Source organism: Pseudoliparis swirei, chromosome 6, assembly GCF_029220125.1.
Source record: "Pseudoliparis swirei isolate HS2019 ecotype Mariana Trench chromosome 6, NWPU_hadal_v1, whole genome shotgun sequence".
Lineage (NCBI taxonomy): Eukaryota > Metazoa > Chordata > Actinopteri > Perciformes > Liparidae > Pseudoliparis > Pseudoliparis swirei.
The window spans coordinates 14,174,798-14,201,835 of record NC_079393.1 but is presented as its reverse complement, the minus strand read 5'-3'; the positions used below and the strand labels follow the sequence as shown (position 1 = coordinate 14,201,835).

The following is a 27,038-nucleotide window of genomic DNA, read 5'->3' as shown; positions in this document are numbered from 1 at the left end:
GTTAATGGTGGGGCCTAAAAGAGTCTTATCATTATATTATTGCCCTAGGGCCTCCTAGCTAATTGACTTTCGGCTTTACTGAAATACCATGCAATCTAAAGTCTATAAAACAGTAGAATATTTATCAAGACAGACTCTTTCCTCGAATTTGTTTAATTCATGTTCTGTACATCTACATTGTAGTATTATAATATGTCCATCAGATGTCACTAGAGTAACACAAGAGACCATGTCATGTAATATACTGTAGTTTTTAATGTTGTGCTCAAGGGAGTTCATCATTTTGAAGGATTATAATATTGTTTTGCTCTTATTTTAGAAAGGATGGCTGGAATGTTCGCCTCTCCTGAGGGCATGCCCACTTCAAAGTGTTTCAATTGGTCATATGAAAACCCCAGGGCCAATGTTCTCTTTTTTTCAGTGTGATCTAAACTGTGTCCTCTGTACTTATCGGAACATTTAGTTTATGCTTTCTCAGAACTTCCTTTTGTCACCTACTCGTCCCAGCAGTCTACAAAATAATTAGACTTCCATGTAATTTGTCTTGTAAAAATGGTTTTGAAAAATTTTAAAAAATGGTTATAAAAAAGAAAATATAAATGTAAAAATAATCAAAAACCATCAATCACTCAATATATATGACTATATTTCTAATGGGTGGCTGCTAATTGTGGCTGGTCTTTTGGTCATGAGTGAGGTTTAGAGGTAGCACTCAAACAGGTAACAATGGTAACAATGAACCTGAAATATTCAAGAAGTGGTTTTGTAACCTTTGGTACAAGAGAAATGTTCCTAAAGTACATTCTAATTGTTTGTGGTTTCCTGAAACTACATAAAAATAAATGATTTGCTTTTTCCAAATCTGCTCCAAATAAAACAGATTCAATATTCTACATGGCAACATGCTTTCCCCTCTCTTTAATTATGTATTATATAACCAGAGGTTTCTGATTTATTTCAATGCTTCACAATGTCCATACAATTTAGACATTGAGTATAAATCTAAACTCTATAGATGGAGATGAAGAAATGTAAGGTTTTTTATGATTGAAACAAAATATTGTTAAATAAATATAGAATAAAGGAATACTTGTTCCACATCATTCTGTACTTTCATAGACCTACATGCTATATGCCAATTTAGCAAGAAGAGGAAATGTACATTTCCCTGTGAAAATATCCTTTCTTACATCAGCGCCCAAAATCCATGTCAAATAAACAAGCAGTAACGTCTCTGTGGCTGCTTTGAGAAATTGGTCTCTGGAGAGAGTTTTCTAGGTTAATTTATTCTGTATTGGGCTGGCTGTATGTTTACTGTCACCACTTTTAAACTCGGGGCAGGGCACATTTTGTGTGCAAGACTGCCTAAGATAACTTCTTATGGCTCCTTAGGATGGCTGTTGCCGGTTGATTCTGGCAGGCCATGAGACAACCCGTCTATTTGTTTGTTTGTCCCGTGAGTTTTTGGCTGGCCGTTCAGGGCTCTGTTTGGCCCCGGTCCCTGTTGGGCTTCTATTTTTGAAACCCAAGTGGCTCTTAATGAAGCTCGTAGGGTTGGCATGGGCCCTCAGCAAACGCAGGCCGGATCAGACCCTTCTTCTTCTACCTTGGCAGCCACACTCCATTTGCTCCCTCTGGCTTCCTAATTTAGTAACGGTGGGTAAAAATATGTGCTAACGAACAAGGTCTGGTATGTCAGGCTGGCGTCCAGAGAAGAGGGAGAGAGGGGTGCTGAGGAGAGGTGTGTGTGTGTGTGTGTGTGTGTGTGTGGTTTTCACAGCAGGCACCGAGTGACAGGGGTAGAGTCACTCAGACCTCGCTGACATCTGTGTGTTTGCGTGTATGTGTAGACATTCAAGGGAGCGTGTGGGGGTGGATGATGAGAGGTGGAGGGTGAGCACTTAACATTTCTCACCCTTGCCAAACCCTTCCAATTATTCTTCAGTTTTATTCCAACGACACTGTGAGGATGGAAGGTAAACCTATGGTATTCTGTGAAAATAGAGATTGTATTGAAAGCAATGCCTTTTCATCTGAAGTTACGATCTAATGGTGTTTTACACACTATCTGCAGTGTTTAGAGTCTGGCTTAAGGAGGCTAGCATCTCTGTGAGGTACCATAGGGTATCATGTAACATTGTTTTGTTGGTTATTTTAAGCCCAACTGTTGCATCCTCTCAATGAAACATTAAAGTGGAAAAGCAGCAGCAGTTGTTCACGCTAGACTCTTCACGCCTCTCTACAGACCTTCAGCCACATCTATTACTTTTGAAACAGTTTTCTAGTAATGCATTCTTTGTAAAAGGGTGATGAGTCAATACTATAATGTATGCATAACTGTAGATAAGTACAATGACATTTGATTAAATAACTTTTGGGTTGCTGTGTTGTTTCATCTTTGGACATTTTAACAATATGTAGTGAGCAGAAACATATATTGTGACACATTAAATGTTTTATTGGCTATATCCTCCCCTGTTCAACATGCTTTGTTCTTTTTTATCTCTCATTTGAATTGATCAGGATGGCCTCTTCAGTTGACTCCTCTGCCACTTCCATTCTGGAGAAGAGCTTCAGGGAGTCCAGACCATAAGGTATAACTTAAAAAACTATTACACCTCTGTGAGTTACTGGATCTGTAAGGTAACCCTTTTACATGTGAGCTACAAAGCGTACTGATTCAACTCTATGTATACTGTAGGCTTAGCTACAGACCATGCAGGCAGCGGAAGAAAAACATGTTTTTAATGTATGTTTACCCTATTCACCTCAGACTTTCAAAGTTCTCCATTTTCCATGGACCTCTTCCAACAAACATTAACAGTGAATAACTTTATTGAAGCATTTTCAGCGAAAGACAGACGAGAAGTGGTTCCAGTAAACTTAGTTTGGAGTAATTTAATGACTGAATGTTTTATTCTGAAATATCTATTTTTAATTTTTAAAATGACAGGCCTGCTTTGAAATGAAGTGTTGGCCTCTTAAAAACATATTACAATGTGATGGTAAAATTAGCTTGTTTGGGAGCTTAGCACTGCCAGAATCTATGCTTGCAATTATTCAATTTTCATCTGTCAAGACACTCGGCCAAAGAAATCTGCCCTTGAGCACTTCATCACTTGCCCTTCCTGTTCACAGTTTAAGAGGCTCATAGTAACCGTGTCAACTTCACTTGTAAAACCAAAGCTTGAGATGAAAACAGAAAACCTCCTTGTCTGTTGGAAGGCAGCACCAGCAGAAGCGCTACATTTACAAGAAGAATAACAGCTGCTCCATTAATCACAAAATAATAACAGAATTAGTCAAAAACTGTGTCTTACAACTAATTGTACAGCGAGTTTGGATGAATCCCCTTAAGTTGTTCTCTGAACTTTCAACACACAGCTGCGTGGTCACAGACGAGCTCGGTATCAATCCACACTACCCTCAGCTTGTACAGGAACAGTTTTATTGACATGCAGCACGACTCACATAACTGAGCTGAATAAGAAATTAAAATATCTGCACAACACAATTTCCGTTTTTATTCCTTGATTTAATAGTCATGCATCATTATGGGTTTTAAGCCATAAAATGTGTGTTTCATAATGTTTTTGTCTAAATATGACAAAAGGAAATATCATACAACTCTTTTTAGAGCTATTGTATCAGTTCTATAAAGACATAATTTGTTGTTTGATTGTTCCCACGTAATAATGGGCTAAGTCAATTGAGACCAGTTATCATAATGTCTTGATGAACAACTCTAAGCAGCTAAGTGCTTTACTTCTAAACAAGGAAAGCAATTTATGGATCCACTTCTCAGATAAACAGACACACTTTGCTCTAGTTGGAGGTTTGTTTTGTCAGATATGTCCGCTATTTGTTGGTACCACAAAGTAGCACCTACCTTTTATACAGATGTGCCCACTTCCTGTGCTAGTTAAGCTGCAGACACCCACCACTCGGCAACGGACATCAGCCCGTCATAGCAAATAGTGTTTAGAGTAGGAACTACTAGGATAATACAAATAATAATAATTAAATGTCTCTTTATCCCAGCTATTGTAGGACATCTGGAGTTCATAAAGTATGCCAATATCTGTAAGACAGTGCATTTATTTTCAAATCAAATTCCAAATTTTGTGAAAAAAGGCAAAAATCCCTCGCTTTAAAATTGCAGGAGTGGTTTACCACTTTAACAAAGTTCTCCTCGCATGGCTCGCAGCTACCATGCCAATGTCTTCACGGCTGCTGCACTTCAGATAAAGCATGTAATTTGTACAAAGAATAAGAAATGTGTTTCAGTATTGTAATCAAAGTATTTGTGCGAGTAATGCCGCTGTAAAGAAGAAAAAACAAAGCCAGGCGCTGAAGCCAGGCACCCTTCCTTTGAACTGACTGAGGCTGTCCACAGCAAAGACATGATAGTCACAGTACGATGAGATAAGCTCTCTTTCCACGCAGCAGCATCGCTCCATGCCAGTGCTTTGTTTAACCCTTGTGTTGCCTTCGGGTCAATTTGACCCGATTCAATGTTTAATGTCGGTGTTCTTTCGGGAGTCAACAAACAAACATAAAGTACCTCACACTTAAACTTGGAAAACAATATTAATTCTAATAATTTTCTGGAGATTTTAATAGCTGGGGTCATATTGACCTCAAGGGTAAAATATGTTAGTAAATATAAAGGTAACAGGAGGGTTAAACATTGAATCGGGTCATATTGACCCGAAGGCGACAGGAGGGTGAAACATTGAATCGGGTCAAATTGACCCGAAGGCAACACAAGGGTTAACAATAGTTTTGAATTCAAATGTGAATTGTTCCCTGCTAAAGCAGAGACTTAGAATGGCTTAAACTTGTGTTTATCCTTACCCAAACCTTGGCCTAATTTGAAGCATCTGCAGAAAACAAATTTACTATTGTTTCACCACTAAATCTTCTTCTCTCCTTTCTATTCAATGTCAAAATCAAAGATTACGGAGAGCTTTGGAGGTGATATATTGCCATTCTTTGTTTAGACAATAGCCCACTAAACCAATAACTGTGTTTTGTGTGCTGACAGCGTGTACGTCCCTTCATAATTGTAGTTTTAGCAGCACTGTGACAGGGAGATATGTGTTTGGGGGAGGTTCATCTTCTTCCAATGGCCCTGCATGCAAGCTTTAGCTGCTAAAACATGGATCAGCGACTGTTTGCCAGACATTTTCAAAATGATGTCGAGGGGTTTGTCTGTAATTCTGGCCCCTCAAAAGATCAAACACAAAGACAGCACTGCCAAGGGCATCGCCCCAAATGATGAGAGGATAGTGCAGCTCCTTGTCTTTGGTACACTGTGGTCCAGCCTTGTACCCCCTTGTTGGGGTCTTGAAGGGGAAAAGTCAACAAGTTGCCCATTCGCTCACTCAGAGGGCTGCAATTCACAGTTAATTGTGCTCCAGAGCGATCCTTTTAAACTATATGTGTAAAATGTATGGTCTCTGTCCAGGAAAAAAGAGAAACCGAGAACCACTATGTCCAAAAGACTTTGAACTTTTGCAGTTGTATGGACTTTCAGTTGCTTTTTCCTCTCACTTTACATAACAAGTCATCTGTGATGTCCCAATGAGTCAACCAGTAATATTTCAAAGGACTTTCTTTTGATGATATGATGTGAAGAAAAAAAATAGAGAAGAAAATGTATGCCGTCTGCTTAAAGCTGAAATTCATCACTCACACTTAAGACGAGGCCAAATCGCACATGTAACCCCTACCCCGACTCTACTTCAAAAAGAAATATAAACAATGGGAATACAAATATCAAAAGGGGGGATGGGGTGGGGGGGGGCATTTACCGTTGACTATGAATGTGAATGAGAGGGAAATTGTCTGCCTCTGGTTCTTTGACCTTTGTGGCTCCTGTGCTGACTTGGTTCAGGTAAGTGCAGGTTGTGTGATGCAGTGGTATTAATAATGGAAGAAAGGCAACCCCCTCCCTCTGGCTGCTATGTGGGTCAGAGGAGGCTCTCGGTGGATGGGAGAGATTGATGAAGAGCACCAGGGAGAGCGTCGGAGTGCCTACCTCACAGCATTGCAACCCAAGCCGCTCCCCCTGCACTTGTTCAGAGGCCCCCCTCCTGAGCTGCACTGCCTGGCGCTCTTTAAATGACCTTCAAATTAGCCTTATTTTTTAGGACTCCAAACCCTTCCGGGTCCTTCCTAAAAGGATGGTATGGTTATTGTTCTCACTCTCTTTATCTGCTGTTTCTATTGTTGACCACAGATGGAGTAGAAGACAGAGAAGTGGAGCTTGTGTAGCAAAGGTGAGTGATTTTCACTCCTGTTGTGTCTGAAGTGAGCTGTTGCGTGTTCCCCATTATGCAATTATAATAACGCAGACATCAAAGGACACACAACCTTTTACCCTTTTGTCACACCTCTTTTTTCAGACATACACTATTGCTTTGTCACACATCCTCATTTCAGCATCTGCCGACAATGATACATGTGGTGTTTTGAGAGGTTTGTGTGCGTGATGGTGGATGGGAGTCACAGTGGGATCCTTCTTCCACTACAACACAGAACAACACTGTCAAGCCAGCCATCCATCACTATAGATGTGGTTTATGTACACACAGCAGGTCTTGCTGGTCCTCTCTCCAGACCTGATGCAGAGCTCTTGATAACCATTTGCATTAAGAGAAACACCCCTCTCTAATGGAGCTAAATGACTCGGATGCTACAATTTGCATGGTTTTGCTCTGATGGAATTAGCATGGCTTTGATTTATTAACTTTTCCAGCAATTTTTAGGATGTATTTTTTTTTCAAATTCTATTAGACCTAGACATTCTCCCCTCTCGACACCTGTGACAATATGTGAAGGGTAAAAAAGCTCTCTGCAAACTCACCTCACCGATCTACACCACAGCTTATGATAGAAAAAAAAACCTTAATCACTCTGACAGTGAAACTGTTAATTGATGCTGAGCTAAATCTACCTCTGAGCTGAGTAAACACTAGCAGCCTTAAGGTGACCTTCTACAGTACAGGCATATGTTGCACCCTGTTGGGAAAAGCATTGACTTTTGTTTCATTTGTATGACTGGGGTGAAGCCTTACTCCCAAGAAGACAATACACCTCCATGCATTACTGGCCTTATAATTGTTCTTTGCACATGTGGCAATTTGTCATAGAGAGCTTTGTAACATCCTCTCCTTTTTTATAGTAAGTGACCTTGTAGAGAATAGTGCATGGAAACTTTAAATTTGCTCAGTGCAAATAATGTAGTGATTGCACAACATTATGCCCTCATCAGAAACCTCTATGGAGGTCTTAAATAACAACATATATTCGTTTTCACGATAAATAAAACTGGTGAAAGTGAATAAGCAGAACAAAATTAAGATCAAAATTCAAAGCAATCTCTTTTCCTGTGCTTGCTATTGCCAAACATTTGGAGTCAATTCTCTAGCTATCATGATGGAAAATCGACAGGCGGGATTGTAACTCACAGGCAGTGAGAGTTGGAGAGCAAGCATCAAGGGGAATCAAGTTGGAAAACATAATAAGTCATTGTTTGAAGTGAAAAAGATGGTGTGAAAATAGGCAGGAGGACAGCCAGAGGTGGGGTATGACTGATGGCTGGATAGGATGGGGGCTTGTTGCTCCAGAAGGGCAAACCTGGCCTGATTGATTGGCTAGTATTTCAGAGGCCTCATGCCCATTTGCTTATGATGCTGAAATGTTTTGGTAGCTTTTTGTAGGAGGAGTAAAGCGAATCTCCTCTAAAATGTAAAATCATTGGGTGTGAATAAGCAAAAAAGGATAATTCAGCCATGGAAGAAGATCATAGTGATATTGTTTAAGGCTGCAAGATGTCGGAGACATTTCATGGGTACATTCAACGAATTAAAAAAAATAGTTATGGCACTTTCACATGGTAAATTAAGGTAATATCTATACACAGGGGGCAAGACTATCTTTGAAAATACTATACAATGCACATTGCTGTACTTTTACGGTTCTGACTTTAACATCCTAACATGGGCACAATCACAACATGATTTGCAGTGACATGGTGTCACAAAGTGCAAAAGTGCAACAGGAATAGAGCAAACACATGCAACACAACACAATTACAAACAAACAACAAAACACAACAATGTGTGTGTGTGTGTGTGTGTGTGTGGTGTGGTGTGTGTGGGTGTGTGTGTCATGTGGGGGGTCTGTGGGTGTCCTGAGTCACTCCCCTGAGAGCAGAAAGGAAGTCTCTCTGCTCTTTTCTCTGTTCTTGCAGCGCGCTTACGGGCGCCTGCTGACTGAGCTGAAACTGCAACAGCTTGGTTGATCCTTCATGAGGATCCTTCATGATCCTGCTCTCTGGTCTGCTGCCTCCTGGGTGGTGAGGAGTGGGGAGTGTAGTTGCATGGTCATGTTCCAGCTGAACGCACTACTCTCTCTGAGCCTTCCTGTCCTGAGAGCAAACCAGGCTGGCAGCTGCCCTGTCAGAGGCTCCTGTCACTCCTCTCACAGCTTGTAGAAGGTCCCTCTGGAAATCTCTTTTTCCTCTCTTTAATTTTGGGGCCTAGAGGCTGCTGCCTTGCCTTTCTCACCAGAGTGTCTGTGTTTGTGACCATGTCAGATCCTCAGTATCGTGGACCTTATTGTATTTACCCCCCTCACCCTCCTCTCCAATCCCGTCCCCAGTGTGGTGAGTACTCTGTTGTTGTTGTACCCTGTAAAGTCCACAAATCAGCCTTTCAGTTCCTTAGTTTCATGATGAGGCTGTTGTCCTGGCACCAGAGTGACAGATCAGCAACTTCCTCCAGGTAGGCCTTCTCGTCGTTGTCGGAGATCTCTTTAAGGTTTACCATGCTCAGCATCAACGTTTTGATAGTGCAGCTGAGGCTGATCGGAATGTTATTTTTGCAGGTATTTTAACATTATTATTGGACACATTTAAATGTTGACCTGATGATGGTGCAAGATGAAATCAAGGTATCAAAGTTACTTCAATGTTCCTTAAGAAACATGAAATGTCTGCATGTCATGGCAATCCAGCCAATAGTTATTGAGATGATTCACTAAAACCACAAATGTCTGGTCACCAACGTCAATAAGATTCATCCTCTGGGGACCATGAATGCCTGCACATGATAGTCCATGTGATAGTTGTTGAGATACTTCAGTCTGGCCCAGAGCTGTGGACCAACCAGCCAACATTTCCATCCTGAGAGCCAATGCCGCTGACATGGCTAAAAAATATGTTTTTTGGATTATTAAGTTTTTCTTTTTGTCCGCTTAATTTTTCTCTCGCAGCACTCCTTCATTACATTATTATAATGATGCTCATGCATTCTACTAATCTCTCCAGTCTCTTCTAAATAGTGTACGGCTCGGTTCCGTGAACTACAACAGAAAGAAACACTTACTTCTGGAATGTGCTTCACTGAAGAGCTTTTCTCCATCTGGATAGTGGGATTGCTGTTTCCTGATTATCTAATATGTATCCAGAGAGGTTATTACCGAGAGGGGGATAGCACGGGGCATTATCCACAGACATGGTATAAAAACAATCATGTAAATGTACTGAGCACTTTGTAAGAACATGGCCAGCTGTTTGGCTTTTTTTAGGGAGGAAAGAGGATCCGTGCTGCTTCCGCGTTGCACTTTTCCTCTGCTTTGAACTTACTTCAAACATTAGTCAATGTGCGCTTAGTGTCATGCCAGCCATGTGCATGGCATATGCTAACATTACAATTGGGCTGGCTGGGTAAAGTGTGTGCGGTGACCAGTAGCTCATGTCCCTGAAGTGTAACTTTGATGTGAGGTGTGGATGCCAGTAGGAAAAGGTTGATGACTGAGGTAAACTTGTGCATGGAAACAATTCAGACGCAAGCAGTGTACAACAGTAGCCACATGAAAGGCCCCTTTGTGGGGCTCTGCTACCTTACCGATGGTCAGCTTCCCTCGTCCATTAAATAATAACCGTGTTCCGAACTCTCCCCGGGCCAGATGCTAAATGGAAACGAATCAGCCAGGCTTTACTCTTTAATTGAGCACTGGAGTGTTTATTTTCTTGAGACTGTCATAATAGACTCCAATATTCCCATAAAACTCCACCGTGAGGGCAGATTAGCCCATTTAGCACCTCTAGACAGCATTTTTCCACATGAGACGAGTCTTAAGTGCAGTTCTGCTGGTGGCAAGACTTCCACACAGGACTGGTCACATCTTTAGTCACTTCTTATTTCTGCTCTGTGATCTTGCACTTAGAGGCACCCCTTGTAAAAGCAGCAGTCGTGGGGAGGTCGCTCTGACATCTTTATCATAATTGCCCTAAATACCCCCATTAGAGAAGCTAGCCAGTATCCTCAATAACACTAGTCATCCCTGGTAGCACTGGTGCATCTAATTGCCTGGGCCTTTTTTGAAAGATTGCCTGACATCAGCACGGGTCCCTGTGGGCTGGCCCTCTTCATTCTCTGCCCAGCAAAGCATATCGTTATCGCAGCCAGAAAAGAGACCCGGCCTCCATGCTCCTGGATAATTAACTGTCTGGCTTAACTGCATAATGGAAAAAAAGGAACATTGGAGGTATGGTAGTTATTCAAGCAGGCCTTGGAGAGGAGAAGTATAAGACACTACTGGGGTCATCCATGCTTACCATTTTTCAGTGGGATGGGTTGTAATGTAGAGGGATAGGAAGTCATAGCGTAGACTGGTTATGGAGGATTGGTTTCATAAGGTATTTAGGCCCATATTCTAATTGTTGAGGAAGCTTGATGAATTCCTTCAGCCCGGCTCTCCACTCCTGGGCTGGCTCTCTCTTATCCGCCGTCCCCAACGTTCCCCACTTCAAAGGCTCAAACCATCTTTACAGCATTACTTTCACTCTGTGTCTTTCTGCTTCACAACAACGTTGCCTATCGGTGTGTACCCCGCCTTCCAAAAATTGAAAAAAGACAAGAGCAACAACAGCAGGAGGGTGAAGTAGAGGCGCGTCTGCGGTAGTTTGACATTTACAAGTCTCTTAGTAAAATGCGGGACGCACATCCCTGCAAGTGTGTGCGCGCACAAGTGTAATTAGAACACGGCAGGCATGTGTTTGTCTTTGTGTTGTTGTATGGTGGAGGTATCAAGGACAAGTGCATTAATGAGCACCTGGAGAGGAACAGCTTGTGTCTCCTGGTTAGTGTGACCGCGAGCAGGGCGCAGACTCCTTCACTGACTCAGATGACGTGACTGATGGAGGGGGAGGTTTCTGTCAGATCTGGGGCACTCCCAGGAGCTGCAGTTTGTCTCGGCTGACAACAGCGCTCACCAAAGGGGCCCCCATCCCACACATCAGCTGGAGAGGCGAGAAAAGATGTTGTCCTTCATTCTCTACTTAGAGTCCAACTGCTCTTCCTTCACTACATATCTATATTGTCTTTTTAAATGTTCCACTTATCTGTACTAGTATTTCCTTACAGTATGACATGTATAGCTACAACAGCAACATGTCAAACATAAATGCATATCACGTGTTATTCATGACGTAGGTTATTTTATGAAGACAAAAGGATCTAAACAACACACTTTTCCATCTGGACTTCAACATATAGAGCTTCTAGAAAAATCTTAGCTCCCATGACACAATCTGCACAACAGATGGGTGGCATCCATAAACTGCTCTATTCACACACAGACACATAGATTACATGTTTATTCTGTATTCTAAATAGTCAACAAGTGAATTACATCTTCTGTTCATCTCCGACAGTAAAAATCAGACCATATCATCGTGATAACGTTGGTCAAATAGGGACGAAATAAATATCCCCCGAAGGCCTTATTGATTCTTTGTGAATGGCAAAAGAACAAAGAGATGGAGTCATATCCTTAGTTATATATGGATTGAACAGGATGCATATGGAACAAGAAATATGAGAAACCAGCTGGATCTTAGAGTTTGGCATTGCTTGAAGGTGTACTGAGATACCGAGTCCAGCCCATAATAAATAAGAAAATGTCCAGTCATCCTTGCCATTTAAAATTCACACTTCTTTTGTGCTGTGATATTGATACTAACTGTCTTATTACATTTGCTGTGTGGTATTACATTGCACTGCTAATGGCATTACATTCACTGAAGTGTCTCTCATCCTCATCAATAGCACAACACAACAATGCCATGTCTTATTCCCTGCAGTAGCTCTGATATAAAATACAAACATGCACAAGCATGCGTAACAATATTCAAACAGTGAAACAGATGGTTTACGCTGGATTTGCTACGGTGCATGTCTCATTGGGAGGCCACACTAGTGCTACAACTACCTCTCATTCAACCAAGATGTTTGACACGGCTCAAAGGCTCATTATTGCCCCCGGAAAAGCAGTTGACAAAATAGCCGCTTTTTTTAGCATCTTTACCATCTTTATCTGCAGATATATTTTGTATTTAGATAATCTATTCTCCTTTTTTTTAAGTTAAAGTTGACTTCTTGTCAGTGTTGGTTTAATATTTCTCAGAGAAAATTGAAATTATTTATTATTCCATGACAACTGGGAAAACTTCATCTGCTGATGAAGATCATGTATTATATTGAACAGGTTGTAAACAGATACATGGATCTTGCCCTACAAGATGTTGCTCTAATTTGTGTTTTATAATAAGGGGTGGCATGAAAAATAATGACAGGCCCTGTAACAAGTACTTCATTGTTCTCTCATTGAAGTTTTACAAGTTGTAGTCGGTGATGGGTTTTCCAGATTCCGGTTAGCTGTTGACAGCTGCTGGTACAATGGCTCCTCTAAAACAGCTTTTAAACACATGATGGTCATTAAAGTTGAATATATCTTCGACTGTTACAGAAAAATGAAGCTTTGAAAAATCGGAGCAGCGTATCACACAATCCTTCTCCTCTTTGTGACTTTCATTCAAAACACTTGGCTTTGATAAACTAAACACTAGAACAGGAAGAAAAAGGCTCAAGGTGTTGAGATTGCGTTCTGTTTTAACCAGAGACAGGCGTTTGAAGTAAGTTTTCCATCTACTCAGAGGTTGCACTGCACTGCACTGGTAGTATGGTGTTTTGAAATTTGCAGAACTGAATCTGCAAGAAGTATTCTGAATGCTAAGAATGTCCACAGACTTGCTAAGGTTATCAATACAGTGCTTCCTCCTCGCAGTTTCTCCATTCAAAATCCTCAGCCGACCCCACAGGGACATTTGTGCTCGTGTTACAGCTGTCCATGTTTACCATTCTCCACCTCAGGCTCTTTCCACTGAGAGAAAGACGCTGGCTGGGGTGCAACTCTGCAAATCCCACCTGGATGTGGCATTTGTGACAAACAACCTAGGGGCATGGCTGCCACGCTTTCTCTCTTCACTCCCGGGCCCTGGCGCTCCTCCTCAAGCCCCTTCATCACTGTACATAAGCTCCCCAAACAACCTCTAATTTGTGTCTTGATTAGTGCCATATAAATTGCAGTGTGTTGTTTCCCAAGTAACTCTAAAGTGTGACATGGCTGTTTCACCGCATGCTCTCTTTTCCTCTGCACACTCTTCATCATTTTGATAGCACATGAGGGGGAAGATATAGTTATTCAGGGAATTATCTGCCTCATTGGTGCCATATCTCATCCCATGCTTTCCTGCCAAATGGCCGTGTTTTCATGGAGCCTGCCTATGTTTACTGTGACGTGCCATGGCAGAGCCTTTTCTGGTACACAGGGACTAAGAACACAGCAGTGGAGGGTATTTCAGTCCCCGTTCTGAGTTTTGGGGCTTACTTCTCCAGCTCTGCCCTCTCCTCCCACCTGCTCTCCTTGCTGTTCCTTCACTGGGTGCCTGTGTGGCTGTGCTGGTGCTCCTGGCCCTGTTCTTGGACAGACGAGGCTAATTGAAAGGGAAGGCTGCTTTCTGCTGATCAGCTCTGACAGCAGTGTCTTGCCAGAGGTGGGTGTGCCACCCCATGCTGAGAGTTTTCACAGCAAAATAACAGTGCTGTCGTGAAAAACACAGACCGTGCCACGATTACCCGGGCATCTTGCCAAAGGAGCCAGATGAATTTGCGGACAGAAGAAAGAGGGGAAACCCACATTGTCTGCTTTGCGACTTCAAGGAGGAAAGCTGTGCCAGCATTAAGTGCAAAATCTCCCATTTCATTCAGGGTTAGAAACCTTTTTTCCCTTCTTTTTTCCTTTTTTAACCAATGCAACAATGAATGATTGTGTTTAATCACAGATGTACAATCTGTCATTTTGTGTTGCTTTCCAACCTTACAGAATAAAATGAATTGTTCACTCAAATTAAATATTCAGTCGCTGACAACTCGTCCCCTGATCGTCAAAACTCCATCGTGGTTATGACAACAAATAAACATAAATGAGCTTTGAAGAGGACAAGGAGTTAAAAGTCCAATGTGTACTTTAAATGTATGATTTTCACGATGTTTTATGGAGCTGGAAAAAAATGAGGGCTGATGGCAGAACTATAAATTAGCGTCCATAGAAACTGGTATTGATTTTTCACAACTGAATTGTCATTTCCAAGTGAACTATTCCTTTAAATCTTCAACTTCAATCGTCTCATCCAGCAGATCGTTTTCATCTGATTCAGGTTGTTAGAAAAACATAACCTCTTTTAAACTTGTGTGTTGTGTCTTAGCCCGCTTGCAGGGCTTTCCCACTGCCCATATCAGAGGTGCCGTGATCCAGTGTGACTTGATGCACCAGGACAGGCTGGAACCCCTCAGCAGGCCCCCATTGGACAGCCGTGATTACGTCTGACAATAATTTATGGTCCCCTCTGATTGAAAACATGAGAGCTTGGGATGGAAGGGCTAGTGCGGAGTCAAGGCACCACCTTAAGATCTGAGGCCACAGCTGCTGTCAGAAGCAGGACTCCTGCCAAACTCTGCAGGCCTTCTGCCCATCCAGACGAACACAAGCTCTCATTTTGCTCTCTTTTCTCTTCCTTTATACTCTTTGCTTGATTTATAATCCTCCTCTACATCGTCTCCCTCAAATATTCTGTCTCGCGCTTTTCTATTTTCTTCATGCGATATCAACCTACATGCCCAGCATAATATGGAGGTACACTGTGTAATAATTGTCTGAAATGAAAAAGGAACACATACTTATCCTCCCTGTCTGATCAGGTGTCTCTACAGTCAGCTTCTCCGGCCCTGAGATTACCACGCTAATCCTAACAATAGCAATGTGCAGCTGGTTTGAACAACTATCTGCACCATTGTTTATGTTGTCATCCCTGCTGGATCGCACTCATGAGGAGTAACCATTTGAGTGGATTTGCATTTACAATTTCAATGCCATATCCAGGGATGAGGATCACTTAATGCAAAAATGATGTATGTTCGGGATATTATTTTCTATTTCTAAAAGAGGCCTTGAACTAGAGTGAAGGAGGAGCAAAGCTCTTGTGGATATGAAAGTGAAATTAATCAATCTCTTGATTGAATTAATTCATTTTAATGGTATCGGATGGGATGAAATCTCAAATACACTTGAGTGAAAATATTTGCTTTGAATGGTGGTCATAGTTAAAATTCTCTCTTTGAATTTTATTTTCTAGAACATGTATTGTGTATACATGCTTGTATGAAATTAATTGTACTTCTAAGTAGAAATAAAGCCATTATACTTGCATTGTTTACATTATACAATTACATTATGTGTTTTGTACAATTTTGGAATTCTCGTTTTGTACACAATAATATCAGAGGTTTGTTCTATGACTTGCTACGTCTTGACGTACAATATTACTGTTACTTGATGTAATAGTTGCCATTTTTGTGTTGTAGTAAATTCTTATTTAACTTATCACTCTAAATCTCCACACAAGTCTGTTGTTTACCTGTAAAAACAGCACCTCAATCTAAGGATGGAATATGTTTCCTCTAAGAGCACAGTGGTTTGTAACAGCCTCAGAATGATGTCAACATGGTTCCTCAAATTCAAGGTTCACTATTAGTAATGTAACAGAAAAATATGGATTAACTATGAAAAAACATCTTATACATCAAAGTAACAGTTACTCTCGCAATGTGTCCAATGTGTGGGTCAGTCTTCAACCTCCCACAACTCTGATAAGCAGGTCTAGAACATGGATGGGTGGCAGAGAGAGACACAGACAGAGAATCACCACAGTCACACAACTAATTCTAAATGTTTTCCTTTAGGTGATGTTGTCTACCATTTTTGGTGTTTGTGGGATGAAAAACGTACTTATAATGGTATACAAACAGTGCTATTGGTGCACTAAGGAGAAACACATTAAACTTAAGTTGATGTTGCCAGGACAGCGATCTGCATTCTGTTGTATCAATATCTGGCAATGATCCAAATGGTAATACTTTCCACTTCAAACAACGACGGGCTATGATCTGTGGCGGATCTGAAGAGTGTGGGAGGAATCCATGTTAACCCAGATGAACACAGGACCTCTGGGCTTCGAGGAATCAACACATGGACCTTGTTGGTAGCACCAGTGCCTGTTTGTGATCTGATTAAAAAAAGACGTATTCTTTTTGTCTTTTGCATTTCCAATATAGAAAACATTGTCTATAGCGTTGATCCTGATAGTGAATATATCTATATTATACTGTCTTTGAATATGAATAGTATCGAACATATAAAAAAACACTAAAAGCCAATCGCCGGCAGCTTAGACTCGCTTTTTGGACGTGGAACGTCATCTCTCTAGTGGGGAAAGAGCTAGAGGTGGTGCAGGAGGTGGAGGTGGAGCAGTACTAGCTGGATATAGTTGGGGTCACCTCCATGCACAGCACTGGCTCTGGAACCTAGTTCCTGGGGAAGGGTTGGACTTTGTCCTTTTCTGGAGTTGCCCAGGGTGAGAGGCGCCAGGCGGGAGAGGAGATACTCACGAGCCCCCGGCTGAGCGCCGCTGTGTTGGAGTTTTCTCCGGGGAAAACTCCAACACAGACCGTGGCCTCCAGCATGCACTGGGGTGTTTTGCAACCGAGTGTGAAGCGGCAGGGATGAGAGTCAGCACCTCCAAATCTGAGGCCATGGTGCTCTGCCGGAAACCGGAGGAGTGCTTCCTCCAGGTGGGGACAGAGTGCCTACCCCAAGCGAAGGAGTTCAAGTATCTCGGGGTCTTGTTCACGTGAGGGTAAAATGGAGCGGGAGATCGACAGGCGGGTCGGTGCGGCTGCAGCAGTGAAACAGGCGCTGCACCGGACCGTCTTGGTGAAGTTCTCAATTTACTGGTCGGTCTACGTTCTGACCTATGGTCATGAACTCTGGGTCGTTACCAAAAGAACGAGCTCTTGGCTACAAGCAGCCAACATGAGTTTCCTCCGTAGGGTGTCCGGGCTCAGCCTTAGAGATCGGGTGAGGATCTCGGACATCAGGAGGGAGCGTGGAGTTGAGAAGCTACTTCTTCGTGTGGAAAGGAGTCAGCTGAGGTGGTTCGAGCATCTAATTTGGATGCCTCCTGTCTCTCCTCTCACTGGAGGTGTTCCAGGCACGTCCGACTGGTAGGTGACCCCGGGGAAGACCCAGGACACGCTGGAGGGATTATATCTCCCAGCTGGCCTGGGAACATCTCGGGATCCCCCAGAATGAGCTGGAAAATATTGCGGGTGAGATGGAAGCCTGGGTCGGCTTGCCGGGCCTGCTGCCACCTCGACCCGACCCCAGATGAGCGCCTGATAATGGATGGATGGATATTTAAAAATAAATATTCTCCTTGGTCTCACAGACATCCCGGAAAATGTAGGCTATACTTCCAAAGAGTACACTTGAGTTTTGAATCCTTCTCACATCGACACAATCACGTTTATTTAGTTGCTTCTAATGTATTAATGTTGTTGTTATCTATCATATGTTGTCAACAATATTACATAAATATATCTTAGGCATATTCATTTTATGTTCTCTATAATATTATTACATTTGAATATTCGATATGTGCAGGCTTCAAATAAGCCCAGTGGGCTTTCTGCCTCTTCATGCATGATATTATTTGTTTTTGTATGTACTTTTTTAAAAACTAAATGTTAATAGCTGTTTACATAATGTTTGTGAAATAAATCTGGAGTGTTACGAAACCTTATTTTCTCAGTGTTATATCGGCACCAGAATGGCTGCTGATGTGTACGTTGTATCTTCGTGCTCCTGATTACAGGGTCATACGTTGCACCTTCTATGCCTGAAGATGTATTTTTTTCTTAATCTCATATGATTGCCACGAGGTAGTGGTCATTAATTCTCCTCCTATAGTGACTGACAATAATTCCTGCACTTTGTCCCAGAGACAGCACAACCATTAATCACGTTGTCACTTCTCACAAGGGACTCAATGGTGTCCATTTATCCAGTGGAATAAAAACATCTTACTGTCTGTACGTATATCAGCATCCATTATCATGTATGATAAACTCAGGAAGAAACTCCACAGAGACCTGTTAAAATGGTTCAAGATAATGTATTAATGACATTTAAAATACCCATTATACTATTAGAGAAAATGTGAAGATGCAGAAAGTGAAGCTAACGTTAAGGCAGGGTTTGCAGTTTCTTTCCAGGGTGGTTGTCACTGGTTGCTTGATATTTTTAGCTCAACGAGGGCTGATACTATCAGACTGTCTATCTCTTTTTCCCTCTCATCGCTCTCTCTCTCTCCCCTCCGTCTTCCTCGCTCACATTCACTCTCTGCCACCTGCACACACTCACATAGGCACACATCGATGACATAAAAAGACTGCTTTCTGATGAATAAATTTGTATATTTTAGAACCTATCCCTGTTTCAGCAAGTATTCTCCAGAGGCCCTGGCTTCTCCTCTCCTGAGTTCTCCTGCAACCCAGTGGAGTCATTAGTCTGCTTGCTGTGTTGAACTCTTTAATCATCTGTGTGTTACATAAAAAGAGGACTATTCCTCAGTGACACACAACGGCATGCTCAACTTGGTTGGGGCTTGCTTTGATGTGCATAGGCTGTGGTGTTGTGTCTGCTATAGGCTTCTTCAGGCACAGCTTTTCCATTTCTCTGTGGAGGTGAGATAAGATGTCAGTCTTCTTCTTGTTGCATTAAAGATGTGACTCAGAGTGTATAGTTTGCTACTAAATGGGAGCATTGGGTCTTTTTGAACCTGGTACTACAGTGTAGTCCCAGGTTTGTGCTTCTGCCTGTGGCGCTTGGGCCATGTTCATATTGTTCTTGCGTGATAGTAAACTACTTGCATTGTTCTGATTGATGAATGCTCCTCATTACAATGAACATATTTAAAGTGTTTGCACTTTTCTCGTGGTTGTTATAATCACAAATGCTGTCTGAGTAAATTTGATTAACACTTGGACTTGTACTCACACACATGCACACACCCGTATGCACACATACAGTACATTCTGCATCGGTGTCCCAAAGGGACGCAGGCAGGCGCCTGCTGCCATGGTATCAGGTTGCAGGTCTGTCAGACACAATGGTGAGGAGTTGCCCCGCGGCTCGGCCTGAGAGGGCAGAACAATGGAGCCGCAGTGCAGACGGAGCAGCAGAGGGCACGACGAGCCGATCTGTCAGCCTGGTCGAGCGGCGAAGGCCCCAGACCCTCTCTCCGCACATACAATAGAGAGAGGGAGGTCAAGAGCTTGAGGAAATGGAGGGGAATTCCCAGCATGCTATAATAAAATAGAGTCCTCTATTTTTGTGACTGAAGGAATAGGACACAGTTCGGCTACACCCAGAATACATCACAGCATTCAACGATTACAGTGAAGTCATTTCAGAGGGTCAGCATGCAGCTAGAGATAATCAATTCAGGGGTCAGCGGTTCACTCTCGTGGACCATTGCTCATTACTGGAGCATAACAGTAAATGGCTTGTCTGTCTGACAGCTGAACTTGTACCATGAGACCCTCACCGTGCTCTCTTCATGGTCAGCACAACTTGCTAACTTTATATGTGGTTGTGAATTACATTTTCAGTGAAGAAAAAAACCTTTTTGAATGCGAGTCGCTTTCTCCATTTTATTGGAATAATGTAAAGGATTTTGTGGCGCACATCTGAATAGTGCAGTGCAATATGTTGAAAGATCAAATTGAATCGTGTCAAGGCATGACATCCAATAAGGCGGAGCGTGTCTGATCTTCTACACTAGTTACAGGAAAAAGCATATCACTTTAGAGCAATTCTGCTATGACTTTATACAGCGCCGCCATAATATCTCCATTCTCGCCTTTTATCTGTCGAGCACATGCACACTGCCCAAAACAGTTTAGGGGGACTAGGCGTTTAGACGGGGCTGTGTACAAACCGAGGTCCTGAAGACGGCTGCCCTCAGCGTGGTGACTAAGGGGGGCCAGTGAAAGACAGATTTTGTTAAAGCTCTTAATAAGGCACAGTGTGATATATAAGCCCGCAGGTGGCAAAGCTCTGTGTGCAAACACTCCAGCAACTCATGTGATAGGGCAATCTGTGTGTGGAACAGCGGATGGCCTAACAACTCTGTTATTTCAAACACGACCCTATTTGGCCTCTCTGATATCCTTAATTTGGGAGCTGAATTTGATATAGTGCTGCAAATATTTGCTTAAGCACACATTCACTCTGTTTGCCTGGTATGTTACGATAAACAAACCGCAATGGTGTACTGAATGTAAAACATGTTAAACAGTGCATGCAATTATATACTTCACATATCTGGCCCTCCACACTGAAAGCACGCTTTGTGGATCTGAGCTCTATTTTGACAGATCGTTATTCCCCTTCCTGACCACCTAGGTTTACATTTAGAAATGAACTGTTTATGAGATGCCATGGGTAGACGGCACATTTGAGCCCATATTTCAGTGGGAGGAAAATATATATTTTGATCTGACAATTTCACAGTTTCACGGAGCAGAGTATACATTCAAATGCACAGAGAAAAGAGTCATGCAGACACTTTCGTTTAGATGATGCACTGCAAAACTGTAGGTTGTTGTTAAATACTTTGCTGTGCTTTCTGCTTTGCCTAATTTCTAAATGTTTATTTTATTAGGTCTTTAGAGCCACAGACTCAAGAATTGACTGTATGTTTTTTTGCTCGACTATTTGTGCTCTTTCTTTGCTCTCTCCATTACTGTACACCAGTGGTCCCCAAACTACGGCCCGCGGGCCGTATCCGGCCCGCCTCCCCATGTGGACCGGCCCCCTGAACAATACCAGAGACGCGTTCCGATTTATTATTTTTTTCACCTGGCCCGCTGCCGTTGAGATTGCAGTGAGACGCGGAGAAAATGTGGAGTGGTGCTCTTTGCAATAGAACATCTTTGATGGGACGTGTCGCGTCTCGGCCAATCAGCGTTCAGATGTCCACAGCGTTTGGGAAGTTAGGTTAGCTTGGATGTTAGTCCGCTACATCTGCTGCCGTCACGCTGCACGGTGTAGCAATACTAACAAAGTTCCCGTACGTTAAAAACGATGTGATTTAGCATATTTTTAGTATCGATACTTCATTAAAAGAGCGATCAGTCGGCTGGCCCTCCAGCAGACGAGGCAAACGTTATGTGGCCCTCACAGGAAAAAGTTTGGGGACCCCTGATCTAATCAGTTCACTGTTGAATTTAGATAGAAGTTTGTGCCAAATTTTAATTTAAATTGCTCAAGGCGTTCATGATAGTGTGTAAACTATACTATGTAGAGCCTTGTAGAGGCTTGAAAAACAAGAATGATAACAGTCAGATAACCCGAAAACAAAACGGCTCTGGCCACGACTGACGCCGGCAACGAAGCATCAACACATTATTAAAATAACATTGCACACATTTAACTGATGCTTTTGCCCAAAGAAACATACAATATGTGTCTCTCCATGATACTCAACGATTGTTGTCTTATTGCAAAGTCTATCAAGTCCTTGTCGAACACAAAAAAACACTCATAGTTGTCATGGACTTAATAGTAATAACTAGCGATACTGTGGCAGTAAGAAAACACTTTTTATGAGAAATAAATAAAGGTAATACGCAAAGGAGATCCAATCTGATATTGTGTACAGCAGGGGTCCCCAAACTTTTTCCTGTGAGGGCCACATAACGTTTGCCTCGTCTGCTGGAGGGCCAGCCGACTGATCGCTCTTTTAATGAAGTATCGATACTAAAAATATGCTAAATCACATCGTTTTTAACGTACGGGAACTTTGTTAGTATTGCTACACCGTGCAGCGTGACGGCAGCAGATGTAGCGGACTAACATTCAAGCTAACCTAACTTCCCAAACGCTGTGGACATCTGAACGCTGATTGGCCGAGACGCGACACGTCCCATCAAAGATGTTCTATTGCAAAGAGCACCACTCCACATTTTCTCCGCGTCTCACTGCAATCTCAACGGCAGCGGGCCAGGTGAAAAAAATAATAAATCGGAACGCGTCTCTGGTATTGTTCAGGGGGCCGGTCCACATGGGGAGGCGGGCCGGATTCGGCCCGCGGGCCGTAGTTTGGGGACCACTGGATTAGATTGATGGTGGTTTAAGGTCAAAGGTCACGCCCACTGTGACCTCATGTCGGTCCCATTCTTGTGAACGCGGTATCTCACTAAACAATTGTTTTGCCATTGATCATCCTAATTTGACACAAATGACTAACCGGTTAAAGTGATAAAGTGATGACATTTCAGACAAACGTGAATGTAAACTGCAACTTGACGGTTGGTGGAGGCTAACAAACAAGAGTTGGTCATTCTAGTTGGTTTAAGTTCAGCTAAATGTCAAGAGTTACCTAATCACACATAAACACAATCTCTAATTTAACACTACTGCTGTGATTAATTACCTCAAACTCAAGCTAGAAGGAGTGTGTGTGAGATCAGTAGAAAGTGGGGCATCAGCGGTCAGCTGTATTTGGATTATAAATCAACATGCTTTTAGCTGTGCTGCTTGCTGATTCATCCTTTCTTAGTAAGGATAGTGAATGATCCTAATCCTGTATATCCAGGTAACCTTCTCTGAAGGAGGAAGAGTGCAAAAACAGCGCCGACATTATAGTGAGACAATGTCTAGATAAAGACCACAACATATGTATGCAACTACGTATACATAGCTTCAGGATCTTTTGGATGTTATAGCTCTTTTCCTCCAGTGACTGCAGAGATACTGGCATGCCACAGCTAGCAGAGGAAAATGAGTAAGGCATCCTGTTTTTGTGTTGCAACTTCTCTGTGGGATTACATACATACCTTGTAGTTTCAGAAAGGCACCAGCAGTTTCTCTCACTTCTTGATAGTTGTTCTGAAGCTTTTCTCGGGATGGTGACAGCTCGTAGCATTGGTGTGAGAGGAAGAGAAGACAAAGCACTCTGTACTCTGAAACGCTGTGTGATTAATGACAGAGGTGTGTGTTGCAGTGGGCACCCTCGGAGCAGCTACAGATCAGTCTTCCTGTAAGTCAAATCTGACACACACCAACCCACCGCCCCACCTTCAACCCCCTCACCACCATCAAACCCTCAGTTCCTCACAGCCAAGTGCACCCAGCACAGCATCGCACTCATAAATCATCCCAAACAAAGCATGTTTAATCTGTGACGCGCAGGCCTGACACGCTAATTTATTACCTGTTGTAGGAAAACGGCATGTGCCCCACTGAGTCAAGCCTCTATTTACCTTTGAGAAACCAGTGAAATACTGGAAAGACAAAGTCTGCTACAAAGAAAGCTGATGATAGCAGTGTCTTTCAGGCTGAAGTCAGAAGACAAAGCCCCGCTTTACTCAACCATCCCGCTGCCTTTTCACGGTGGATGACATGCTTGCGCGACTTTCTCGACTGCACTTGCCAAAAAGATATAGGGTTTTTTCTCAAGCACATTTGTAAAACATGAATACCAAATTATCTCTTGTGGATTAGAGTTGCGCTGGTATGAGTCATAATACTAAGTGAGAACTGGGCATCTACTACCTACAATTGTGTGATAGGGTAGGTTTTTTAGAAATCAACCGAGCAGTAATAGAGTTATTGTGAGGGAATATGCATTTAATATTGTGCTGGTCTTCAAAAGCAGCAGTAAAGAAGCAATTTAGAGAATATGACATGATAAACAAAAGTTAAGATAAGAAACTATTTTGTGTTTTGAATTTTTTTTCTTTTCTTGTACTTTCTAATAGACCTAATTTGTGTGCCACCACCAATCAGTTAAAAAGATCTACGGTAAAAAAAAGAATCAAATCATTTGGATTAGAGAGAAAAACTGATGTTTATTTTCTTACGGCTGCCGACAGGTGAACAGTAACAGTATATTCAGATATCTTTAGCTTTGGTGCTATATAGTCTGACAAACTGAATTGCAGTCGCATTATGTGGAATCGTTTCTAAAATGCCAAGAAGAACTGGCTGAAAGGCAGAAACTCTCGAGTGGTCTCTCCCACACATTCCCTGTGGCAGTCTCCCTTGATCCTGCTCGTCCTCAACATGTCTTTACACTGTAAATGGTGGGAATGAGAAGTGATGGCACCTGCTGACTGGCTTTTGGGATGTCAGAAAATCACACTCACACACAACAAGGTTTTTTCTCATGATGCAATCATCGTCAGAAAATCTGTGAAATTAGCCAACAGTGAAATGCATAATGATCCTTATGCCTCATAGAACATCAATGTTCTATCCCATAAACGCCAGAAAAGGCATCATGGATGTTCTTTTTTTTAATAAGGGCAATCTCAGACATGTACAGATGGCTCTTACTTTAAAAAAGGAATAAATTACAGAAAGTGTCTTGTTCCATTTTGCTCACAAATGAAATGTGTGTTTGTAAGAATGAAACCCGCTAATATCTCCCAGTAACTTATGACACTGTGAATTATTCGAGTCATTTCAGGTGATTAATTAAATAATACTTGAAATTAGGGACAAAATGAATAATGGTAAGAGCAGTTTCATTCCTGACCTTGTTCAATTTTTAATGAGCTCAGTACGGCGGAGACTACGTTTTATTAATGGAGCTATAGGCTCATGTGAATATTGGAGATAATTAAAGAGCGGATCTCTGTACATCTGCAGGAAAAGAAACGAGGGCTCATCAAGCAAACTACTCCACCTTGCAGTAGATGACTATTCAGCAGTGTGATAAACAGAGGAGAATACTTTGTGAAACCCAAGAGACTGGTAATCTCAAGAGAGATCATCAACTCATCACAAGGACCTTTGTGCTGTCGTTCTCTGCCTCAGGAAGAGCACAGACGCTCAACAAAACCTACTGCGGCGCGTCAAAGTTGTACAGAAGTGAGATATAAACAAGATGAAAAACATCACGGAACATTTGAGAAGTTGTGTCTATCATTAAACCTGAATAACAAATACACTTAAATGCCATTTCCTTGGTTTTCAAAGAACATTTGACTGCAGTTGACCACAAAAGCTAACTGGACACTTCTTCTCTGACCCGCATTCACTGGAGATCTCGTAGCTCGGTGTTATCTGCTCCACTTTCCTCAGCGAACTGAAATCATGAGGGTTTTCATTTCAAGTGTGATTCGCTCAAATTAACAGTTGAATGCTATTTGTTACTTTTAATTAAAATGGGCAAAGAGAGAAGAGATCCAAAATGTGAGACATGAAGTATTTTTAGACCTTGATCTTGATTATACAACGTGTTCTCTTCAGATATTACTTTGTTTGAAATGTTTTGTGCCATTAATATGATTTAAATGACAATGAATGGAGAGTTTTAGCACTTTGAAAACATCTATTAAATTATTGAACACACTTGAAAGTATTTTCCTGTAATGACCCTTCCAGATGTTTAATAATTTTGTATTAATTTAGTTTAACCACTACTTGCAGATTAGTTTAATAAACGAGTGCTTATGTATGGAACACTGCAGAGTATGTAATGAGTAACTTTATATTTCAGAGTCATTATCTCAAAAGTCACTGAGACCGCAGGATGGCATTTGTTGGGAGTGTTTGTCGCAAGTCTGAATGTGTTGTGTGCAGTGAGTGGAGGACCAGCGATTGGTGAGATGTGTTGAGGGCTTTTCAGAAAGGCCGTTTTAATGAGCTTCGGAAAATGAAATGTTATTTCAGAACTCGGCGGTCAGACATCTGTCTCAGAAAGTTGTGTGACTCAGTGATCTGTTTGTGCTTTTCTCATTTACAAAATAAACATCTATTTCTTTCCCCGCTATCGTATTGTAGATCAAACTTGACTTATATAGCCTAATAAAGCTTGCTGCATGAGACGACTGTTTTAGTCCCTTTTTTTAATTGGAGAGAAAGAGTGTCTGGGTCTATTTGTGGTCTGGTGCAATGTTGGAAATGCCAGCTGTCACGCATCAAAGCCCTGCTGGAACAAACCGTTATTTGGCGTGTAACTTGTTGAAATGCATCGCTTACTATGTAATACAAAATACATTTTTCACCAATAATAAAAATAAAAAATAAATCTAACTGACACAGATATTTGAAAAAGAAAGTTTAAAAACAATGTCATCTACATGTATACCTTGTTTTATCAATGTCTATTTGACCATAAACCAATACAAATGAAGTTGTCTCCCAGCCTTCTGTTGGAGGAAGGAAACATCTTCAACACTTTCTGTGGTTATGACTGACAGCAGTGGCTGGTCCAGAGAGCGTTGAGCCAAGCCTCCTCACATAACGCATGCCCGGCATGTATATGTCCATCTGGGGTTCTACCTTTCTAACAACTGCCCCCCCTGCTCTCTGCCTGCAGAGAGACCAAGGGACAAGCAGAGGAACATCGTGTGAAGACGGGCCTCTTCGGGCTCTGAGGGAAGCATCCAAAGCCAGCTGGTCTGGCTTTGAGCTAAATTAATGCACAGAGTGAAACAAAGGCAGCCGAAAGAAGAGGAAGTGCTGTAGACAGAAAGGAAGGAAGAAACATGTAGGGGGGTGTAATAGAGAATGAAACAGCAGGTTCTGTGAACAACAACGACAAACAGGTGAGACACAGGTGTCAGGACATGTCTTGACTCCTTGCACATGATGGAACTGTGATGCCAATCAACACTATTGTCATTTAAAGATTTTTTTTATTTTTATATAGTGCATCTAGTGACGTCTCCCTCGAGTGATTATGTGAATTTGAGAACTTCTCCCACCACATC

At 42.0% G+C, this 27,038-nt stretch overlaps 1 protein-coding gene across 2 annotated transcripts in view; it reads left to right on the top strand.

Annotated features, from left to right (window-relative positions):
* The first annotated feature begins 6,244 nt into the window (after positions 1-6,244).
* mef2aa (myocyte enhancer factor 2aa) overlaps positions 6,245-27,038 on the top strand; it is an 82,002-nt gene continuing 61,208 nt past the window's right edge. The window contains exons 1-2 of one of the 2 annotated variants that reach the window (XM_056417621.1): positions 6,245-6,284; positions 26,645-26,873. The gene's annotated coding sequence lies outside the window, so the exon portion shown is untranslated. The remainder of the gene's footprint in view (positions 6,285-26,644; positions 26,874-27,038) is intronic. The other variant, XM_056417622.1, reaches the window with a different exon arrangement.